Raw genomic sequence first — 7,974 nt, 5'->3', positions numbered from 1 at the left:
TAGCAGCTCTTGCATGCGGTTGCCTCATTGTTCGCCTCTGTGCTGCAGACGTGCTCTCCAGCCCCTGCCCCCACCCCAGCGGCCTGTGATGCCCGTGCGTGTCAGCCCATTGTGGCTGGCGGAGGGAGATTATTTTGGGGAGCCGGCTTCCTGGCGCGGAGTCGCTCTCCCCCGGCCGCCCGCCCTGGGCGCTGTCTGATGCAATCGCTGTGTCTGGAGTGGGGCCCGTTGTCGTTTGACACATCCAGGAAGTTCACATGGATCAGCCGGTCTCAGCCAGCAGTAACTAGCCTCCCAGTGAGACGGGAGAAGCTGTAATTTAATTTGCGCTGGTCCCCGCCCAGCGCCCACTTGGCACAGGGAGGAGGTGGGTGGGCCCCGGGCATGGCGAGAGGCTGATCGATGGATGAGTCACCCAGGCTGCAGGCCCATCGCCCCCCTCCGCCGAGAACTGCGGGTGGAGACACTGCACCCCAGCATGGCCGGGGACGCTGGGGTCCCGCGCGTGGCCCCTTGCCGAGGCGGCGACTGTCTGACTGCTACAGGGATGCTCCCTGGTCAGGACGTCCCGGAGGCTCCGAGAAGAGGCAGGAGGAGAGGCCCAGTGCGGCAGGGATGACTCAGCACCACTAGGAACTGGGAAGGGTAATTCCCAAAGGAAGGTGCGCGTCACCTCACCCCATCTCAGCCCAGGCTGCCGGCTCGGCTTGCTTAGCTCCCCAGCCCCACCTCCCTCCACGAGGCAGCGTCAACGGGCAGCAAGGCAGGACTCAGCAGAGCCGCTGTTACGCGAGTTACCAGCCTGGGAAGGTTTCTGTGCATGACGCTCTGACTCCCGGGCCTGGCGACCGGCTAGTTCCGCGGCACCAAGAATGGATTTGGCGGTTCGGCGGCAGCCCCCGGACCAAGTGTTTCCGGCTGAAATGAAAGTGATTTTCTCAGCGTTACTCAGGCCGATCCTTGCGCTCGCTTCTGGGGTGCAGATGTGCAACTGTCACTCCCAGCCGGAGCACTCGCTCGCACACACGGCCCCTCCCCGGGAATCATGGGGACAAGCAGAGTTGCACAATCACTTGCTGCTGTTAACTGGAGTTTGACCTGATTTGAAGGACCCCTACGAACGTAAGAACGGTCAGACTCGTGGTCTGTCTCACCCAGGAGCCTCTGCCAGCGGCCAGTGCCTGGCATGTTTGGCTCTGCTGCTGCTGGGTGGGAGAACAGGCGGCCAACACAGCCAAGCAAATCTCTACTCACCCCCTGCCATGTATGGCTGGTTCCCAGGGTGCCTGCTGCTTGGGGCTCTCTGGCTTTGCACTGACACAGACAAGGCTGGAAGGCCGGCCCGGTGGGTGTCCCCCGTGGCTTCCTGGACCAATGCGCCATTCAGGCCGTGGTGGGGTGCCACGCAGACAGTACCTCGGCTGCTCACGCCGGCCTGGCTACAGGCCCGGAGCTGGCTGTTACGCAGGCAGGCTCTAGCTAGCTGTGGTGAGAAGAGCTGTCACAGGTCCCCCCCAGGACCCCTGAGTGCATACTGGAGTGTCTCCACATGCCCCCAGGGCCCAGCAGCGGGGCCCACACAGCCTGTGGGGCGCCTGGGTGGGCAGGGCCTGGGTAGTGCAGCCAGCGTTGGGTGCACGGTTACTAGCCGGGCACATGGGGGTCGCTGCTGAGGGGGGCTCTCCTGAGAGACACCCCCCACGAGCCGCTCCACTCATGTGCAAGAGGAGTCGGGGAGGCCTCAGTCCAGTTCCTGGTGGACAAGGGCCCTCGACACCAGCCCACAGGCCACGGAGAGCGAGCAGCTCCCCAGGCCGAGACGTGGCCCCTCCAGGTCGGGGAGAGGCGCATGGAGCTGGGCCCACGTCGGCGCATTGGGGACAGGCAGGCAGGACGTCTTGCGGGCAAGCAAAGCCTCCGTCGCCAGCGCTGTCAGCCGCGCCCCCGCCCCGGCACACGCTTCTGGGCCTGACTCCCGTGTAACACCAGCAGCGCACCCGGGGGGCCGGCCCCGTGGCCTGGACTGTGCCTGGCGCCTCGCTGCTCCGTGGCCCGGAGCGGAAGAGCAGCTCCCCGCCGATGCCGGCGCGGGCGTGGTGCCGCCATTCCCAGCCCGTGGCTGCGCTGCCGAGGGCCGGCTCCGGGGCTGCTTCGCTGCCTCAGCAGAAAATGGCTCTGGCCTCTTCCCACCGCCGCATCCGGGCGGCCACCGTCCAAGAGACGTGTCCCTGGCAGCTTCCCAGGGGACTGGGACGTGCTGCACGTCCGGGACAAGGAAAGCCGGAAAACAAGGGAAGATTTATCCCCCCTTCCCGTGTGTCGGCCTCGGCTGATCTGTTGTTGTTTGGAAGCGTTGATGCTGGCAGCCAACGCCGTGACTAGCCCGTCCCTGTCACCAGCGGCAGGGGCCCTGATTCCTCCCAGATGTGGTGTCTCTGGCAGCTGGCGGGGGTGGGGGCGGGCAGGGGTGCAGAGGGGCTGCTGTGCACGAGGGGTATGTCTACAATACAAAGCTAATTCGAACTAACAGCCGTTAATTCGAACTTAATTGGAACTAGCGGAGCGCTTAATTCGAACTAGGGAAACCTCATTCCACGAGGACTAAGCCTAGTTCCAATTAACTAGTTCGAATTAAGGGCTGGGTAGCCCCTTAATTCGAACTAGTGGGAGGCTAGCCCGCCCCAGCTTGCCCTGGTGGCCACTCTGGGCACCACCAGGGAAACTCTTCTGCCCCCCTCCCGGCCCCGGAGCCCTTAAAGGGGCACGGGCTGGCTACAGTGCCTGTGCCAGGTGCAAGCCTGCCAGCACCCAGCCAGCAGACCCTGCACCTCGCACAGCATGAGCCAGCCCCCCGCTGCCACCCAGCCCTCTGCCTCTTCCCAGGAACAGGCTGGCAGCTCCCAGGAGCCTGCCCGGCGCTGCAAGAGGCGGGCGCCCGCCTGGTCTAGTGTGGAGATCGTGGACTTCATCGAGGTTTGGGGGGAGGCCTCCAATGGCCACGACCGCCGCACTAGGCACAGGAATGCGGCCGTCTAGGGCAGGAGAGCTGCCAGCCTGGCCACCAAAGACCACATGCTAACCCAGGAGCAGGTTTGCATGAAAATCAAGTTGGTCCAGTGAGACCCCCGACCCTGAGCCCTGAGCCTAGAACATAAGAACATAAGAACGGCCGTACTGGGTCAGACCAAAGGTCCATCTAGCCCAGTAGCCTGTCTGCCGACAGCGGCCAACACTAGGTACCCCGGAGGGGATGGACCGAAGACAATGACCAAGCCATGTGTCTCGTGCCATCCATCTCCAGCCTTCCACAAACAGAGGCCAGGGACACCGTTCCTACCCCCTGGCTAATAGCACTCCATGGACCCAACCTCCATGAATTTATCTAACTTCTCTTTAAACTCTGTTATAGTTCTAGCCGTCACAGCCTCCTGTGGCAAGGAGTTCCACAGGTTGACTATGTGCTGTGTGAAGAACTTTCTTTTATTAGTTTTAAACCTGCTGTCCATTAATTTCATTTGGTGTCCTCTAGTCCTTCTATTATGGGAACTAATGAAGAACTTTTCTTTATTCACCCTCTCCACACCACTCATGATTTTATAGACCTCTATCATATCCCCCCTCAGTCTCCTCTTTTCTAAGCTGAAAAGTCCCAGTCTCTTTAGCCTCTCTTCACATGGGACCTGTTCCAAACCCCTAATCATTGTAGTTGCCCTTTTCTGAACCCTTTCCAAGGCCAAAATATCTTTTTTGAGGTGAGGAGACCACATCTGTACACAGTACTGAAGATTTGGCGTATCATAGTTTGATACTTCCCCTCCTCCTTCTTCCCCTGGCTTCCCTCTTCCAGCTCCCTCCTCCCAGTTTTCCTCCTCCCCTCACCCACCCTCTCTCTTCCCCTCTCCCACCTCCTTTTCCCAGTCTCCCCAGAGGTTAATCCCCCCGCACTCCCAGTTTTGTTAAATAAAGAGAGTTTCTATTTTTGAACACACATGTCCTTTATTTTTTACATCAGGAAGGGGGGCTAGGGAGGGGTAAGTGGAAGGAGGTGAGGGAGGAATGGGGCACGAGCCCCCGATGGGGAGGACTGGGGTGGCTCTGCGGGCTCCTTGGGGTGGAAGCTCTCCTGCAGGGCCTCCTGGATCCTGACAGCCCCCCGATTGACCTCCCCGGATGGCAGCCTGCGGCAAGTGCAGCCGGGCTGATGGCCGAGTGCTGTGATGTGCCGAGTGTGGGCACTCAGGGCACTCCAAGACAGGACTGCTTTGCTGTCCCTCATTGAGTTAGACAAGCAAGCGGGGAACCCTGAGAACTGTCTGTCCGGGGTGGGGGTCGGGTCCCTTTAAGCACAGCCCTCGGCTAGCCTGAGACAGCAGCTCCACGCTCTAAGTCCTAACCTGATGCCCTGCCGGCACTGCTTCCGGCCATCCTTAACCCCGGTTCAGGGTCCACTCAGTGTGGACATGCTAGTTCGAATTAGTTTTTAGGTCTAGATGTGCTAATTCAAAGTAGCTTAGTTTGAATTAACCAATTCGAATTCAGTTAGTTTGAATTAGCGCTGTAGTGGAGACATACCCAAGGTGAGCAGTGACTCGGGGATCATGCCACCGAGGCAGCGTTCCCGCTGGGCGCTCCCCGTTGCCAGGCCCGCTGGCTGAAAGGTTCCAGCCTGGGGCTCCGGGAGCCCGTGTGTTCCCGGTGGGGAGCCCTGCCGGCCTGCGCCATCTCAGGGCCAGCGGGGGTCCCCGCGGCTGGGACGGGCGGTGCGGGCAAGCCGCAGCGGGGCAGGCGCTGAAGAGCATGGCCGCCGCGTGAGCGGGAGGGAAGGGGGGTCTAGCCTGTCCCCGCTGGCAGTTCTGCAGCTGGAGATGCTGCCCTGTGCGGGCTGCGTTTCGCCTTCACCCCGATCCGCTGCACGTGCGGCAGGCAGGCTCCGAGCTGGGCCTCACCTGGCCCCCTGGCACTGAAACTCCGGCCCCACTTGGCCCTACTCGGGCAGCGCAGCCTGCTCCGGGGCCTGCCGAGCTGCCTGTGCTGCTGAGCGCCCTCGGCTCCACTGCAGGGAGGGAGCTGGGTGCTGAGCCCTTAGCACCAGCCCCCCCGTCACTCCCTGGGGGCCGGGTGGCAGTCAGCATGGCTGGCAGCCTGGGGAGCACTGGGGGGTCTTCTCCCTGCCACAGAGCTGGAGGCGGAGCACAGCAGGTGCCAGGGCAGTGGAGCCGGAAGGCTGTCTGGCCAGGAGAAGCTGCTGGATCAGACCTGGACCCCCCAGCGGGCGCTCGGAGCGCTGGGCCACGCCGGAGCAATGCGGGCAGAGCTTTCAAGCCCAGCAGAGACCTATCTCGCCTGATCTCCTGCCTCACACGAGCCAAAGCCCTCAGCCCGGGGCGCCTGCCTCCAGTCCCCCCGGCGTGGGGGGCACCCTGGTCCCCAGAACGTGAGCAAGCAGCCAGGCCAGGCAGAGCGGCCCTAGCCTAGAAGCAGGTGACGCGTGGCAGGCCCTGGGTGTGATCTGGGTGTGACGGCGTGTTGGGGTTTTCCCGTCTCCTGCACCCCTGTAGTGGCACGAACAGACTCCACCAGCCGGTAGAACAGAGGGAGTGTATTGCCTCTCCAGGACACAGCACAGATGTAATCCGGTTACAGGGCAGGCCTAGGATGCCTCAGCCCCCCTTGAGATGGGGGAGCCTGGGCCCCTAAATTCCAGCCCCTTCCCTAGGCTGTCTCCTCCATGCTCCTAGACAGAAACTAAACTCTCTTCCAGCCCCACCCCCAGCCAGGGGCAGCTTCCCACTTTCCTTTGTTCCTCTCCCTGGGGGGTAGCTGGTCGGACAGGTTGAGAGACCCTTGCCTAGTGACTCATCCCCTGCCCTGCTGGGCCGTGCTGCAGACAGCAGCCAGTGGGGGTCACCCACAGCCCCAGCCTAGCAACCAGCAAGGTACCAACACTACATGGGTACGTCTACACTACAGCGCTAATTCGAACTAGCGCATCTAGAACTAAAAACTAGTTCGAATTAGCGTTTTGCTAGTTCGAACTAGCGCGTCCACACTGATTGGACGCAGGGGGGCATTTAAGGGCGGCTGAAACCGGTTCTGGCAGGGCATCAGGTCAGTAGTTGCGTTGTGTGGCTGCTGTCTGAGGCTATCTGAGGCTCGTGCTTAAAGGGACCCCCCCGGACAGCCGGTTCTCAGCTTTTCCTGCTTCCTTGCCAACCTCGCCGAGGGACAGCAAAGCGTCGGTCTCTGTGCCCGTCTGTGTTGGTGCTTCCCTTCGGGGGGGGCTGCCGCAGGTGGAAACATGGAGCCACGGCTCGCCCTGCAACTTCTGGTGCACTTTCTGGACTTGCTGCTGCAAGCCTGCCACCAATGGCTCGAGGCTGCCTGGCACCACCTGGTGCACGTCAGCCCCCTGCCTCTCCGCCTGGCCGCCCTGGGGGCTGTGGAGGAGCCGCGGTGGCGCCCCGGCACCGGCGTGCCCCACCGCGTCTGGCATCTGGACACCAGCACCGACTGGTGGGACCGTATCGTCCTGGAGCGCTGGGAGGACCGACAGTGGACCCAGAACTGCAGGATGAGGAGGGACACCTTCCTGGAGCTCTGCGAGTGGCTCGCCCCTGCCCTGCAAAGAAGGGACACTCGCATGAGGCCCGCCATCCCCCTCCAGAAGCGGGTGGCCATCGCCCTCTGGAAACTCTCCTCGCTGGACAGCTACCGATCCGTCGGGAACCAGTTCAGTGTGGGGAGATCCACCGTCGGAGTGGTGCTCATGCAGGTACGGTGCTCGTCGGCCACCGAGCCGGGGGGGAAGGGGGCTGCGAGGAGGGGATGGGCCGCCCCAGGGACAAAGGGGGGCGGGAGGAGGCGAAAGCGCCCCGCACCGGAGGGATCGGGCTGTCCCGGCCTTACTACACGCCGCCAGGGGGGTTGCTTCTGGGAGTGGGGCGCGGGGCACTGCCAGGACACGCACGCTCCCAGCCACCCGGGCGCCCCACTGATTGGCGCTTTGCTGTGTCTCTCTCCGCAGGTGGTCAAGGCCATCAACCTGCTCCGCAGGGTGGTCCGCCTCGCCGACCCGGACGCCGTCATCCGGGGATTCGGCGCCCTCGGCTTCCCCAACTGCAGGGGGGCCATCGACGGGACGCACATCCCCATCCGTGCCCCGGAACACCAGGCGTCCTGGTACGTCAACCGCAAGGGGTACTTCTCCGTGATCCTGCAGGCCATGTGTGACCACCGGGGACAGTTCACGGACATTAATGTGGGCTGGTCCGGCAAAGCACACGACGCCCGGGTGTACCGCAACTCCTCCGTGTGCCAGCGGCTGCAGGCCGGGACCTTCTTCCCCGACCGCCACATCAGGGTCGGGGACGTGGACATGCCCGTGTGCCTGGTGGGGGATGGCGCCTACCCACTGCAGCCCTGGCTCATGAAGCCCTACACGGGGCACCTCAATCCCTCCCACCAGGCCTTCAATGCCAGGCTGACCAGGGCCCGCATCGTGGTGGAGGGGGCCTTCGGGCGACTGAAAACCCGCTTTCGATGCCTCCTCACACGTCTGGACCTGGCCGAGCACAACGTCCCTCCCGTGGTGGCGGCATGTTGTGTGCTCCACAATTTGTGTGAGCGAAAGGGGGAGGCTTTCCTGCCAGCCTGGATGGCTGAGGCTGACCGCATGGCTGGACACTACGGTCAGCCCCGCACCGCCGCCATCCGGGAAGCCCAGCGGGGGGCCGTCCGGATCCGGGAAGCCCTGCGGGAGAGCTTCCTGGTGGAGGAGGAGGAGGACTGACCTCTCCCTGCATGCCCCACTGGGGCCTTCTTCCACCCTACCCCCCTTCCCCTTTCCCCTCCCTATCTACTGTAAAATAAAGACACCTGTTTTTCAAACAAAAACGTCTGTTTATTTAACATAACTGGGTGCGGGAAGGGAGGAATGAGGGTTGGAGAGGGGAGGGGGAAACCTGGGACGAGGGA

The sequence above is a fragment of the Pelodiscus sinensis genome, chromosome 13, assembly GCF_052426305.1.
Source record: "Pelodiscus sinensis isolate ZL-2025 chromosome 13, ASM5242630v1, whole genome shotgun sequence".
NCBI classification, from domain to species: Eukaryota; Metazoa; Chordata; order Testudines; family Trionychidae; genus Pelodiscus; species Pelodiscus sinensis.
The sequence above is the reverse complement of the archived record's forward strand: the minus strand, read 5'-3'. Positions refer to the sequence as shown.